Below are 1,937 nucleotides of genomic sequence, written 5' to 3'. Positions count from 1 at the left end.
ACGTCATGAATGGCAAGTTGTACAGTCTCTGCAGCCCGAAGAACCCAGAGGAACTCTTCACTCACAAAAAAAATTGCAGTTGGTCAAGTCTCTAAAGGCCAGACTAGGAATGAGGGCCAGAAAGCAAAGTACTTCATTTTTGAGGATGAGGGCCAGAAAGCAAAGTACTTCATTTTTGAGGATGTCAGGTACCGTTCTGTCAGTTGTTCTGTCAGCTCATCCAGCATATGAAGAACATCCACTCTAACAGTCTAAGGACAAGGAAGTGGACCAGATCTCTGTCTTTGTTGGGACCTAGAATATGGGAGACGCCCCTGCCCCGTCCAACATTTCTTCATGATTCAAGTGTCAAGGTCAGGGGAAGACAAGAGACAGGGGATTTAAAACAATCTCCTTGAATTCCTGCCCTCTCCTTCCACTCCCACACTTCGGGGAGCTTCCATTAATACCTACTCTGGGGAGGGTAACTTCTACATGTAACACCTCCCCCAAGAAGATAACTACCTTACCTAGATTATCTTCTAACAATACATCGTAGAAGTTGCTAACATCCAATCATAATACAAGTGTCTACTTCAATTACATAACTGTCGCACTATGCTACTAACAAGGAGTCAGCTAGCTAAGTAACAAGTACAGACTGCTGACCTACTCAGGGTTGTTGTCAATAGTAATACAGTCAGGACAACACCCCTGTACAAACCATTGTATTACTTTATAATAAGTGCATAAGCATATTAAGTGGCCCAGTACCAAAAGCATCTCTAAGACTGCATACTTCCTCTTTGGCTACGACCCACCATTGAGCAGGGCCACATCTGTATTTCCTACTAACCCTACCTGGATTAAAGCATCTAAACTCAAGTTCAAGCCTCTGTCATCAAGTGTCCCATCCAAGAACACTACACAGTGTCACACCATGGTGTCAGAAGACTAGAGCCTTCGCCTTCAACTCTGAAAAAGGAGGAAAAGTGAGTTTGGAAAAGTGCTCCGTCCGCCACACGAGGTAGGAAATTTCCATATTCCCTCAAGACTAGGCCAGCGTCTGGAACCTGCATTCCAAAGTGTGCACAGTGACAGCAACAGCCGTGCTAATGAGATCCCTGATCTTAGACCAGAGAGCTTTCCATCACTGTCTAGTTAGAAGTTAGACCAGGAGGTCAACCTTTGACAGATGTAAACAGTTATGGCTGCGCCCATGTAGGAAAGCTGTCGATTGAGTTTCCAGCTGTAAGAACTGTTCTAAGAAGGAAACAGAGATGAAATATGCTGGCAAATCACCCCAGATTAACTGGGATAGTGCTAACCTTGATGAGGAATGGAAACGATTCAAGCAACATGCCGAACTGATGTTCACTGGTCCCTTGAGTAAGAAGAATGAAGCAGAGAAATGTAGCTTCCTGCAGATTTGGGTCGGTGAACAGGGACGAGACATTTGTAGCACATGGAAGATAGAGGCCGAAGAAGTAAACAAGTTGGCCACGTATTACAAGAAGTTCTCGGATTATGTCAAACCAAAGAAGAACAAGATACTGGCTAGGTACAAGTTTCACACACGTGTCCAGTCATCTGCCGAGCCTATCGAGCAATTCGTGACTGATCTAAAGGTACTAGCCAGAGACTGTGATTTCAAGGATCAAGACACACAAGACGAAATGGTCTTGGATCGACTGGTATTTGGGACCAATAACGAGAATATACGGTTGAAACTCATTGACAAGGGTAGTGAGTTGAAGCTGAGTGACGCAATCGACACAGCTCGTACATATGAGGTCAGCCAGTCAACCTTGAAGTCGATCCAGCCAGTTGCAGCACATGAGGTCAGGTCCAGCAGAGGGACATAAGGACGTAAACCCTGGAAGGACAGCCACAGGAAGAAGGGCACGAACCCAGCCTGGAGGCAAACCAGGACCGGCCAGACAGAGCAAAGGAACAAC

This window comes from Branchiostoma belcheri, unplaced genomic scaffold (assembly GCF_001625305.1).
Source record: "Branchiostoma belcheri isolate BF01 breed outbred unplaced genomic scaffold, Haploidv18h27 scaffold307, whole genome shotgun sequence".
Lineage (NCBI taxonomy): Eukaryota > Metazoa > Chordata > Leptocardii > Amphioxiformes > Branchiostomatidae > Branchiostoma > Branchiostoma belcheri.
This window is presented reverse-complemented; position numbering follows the sequence as displayed.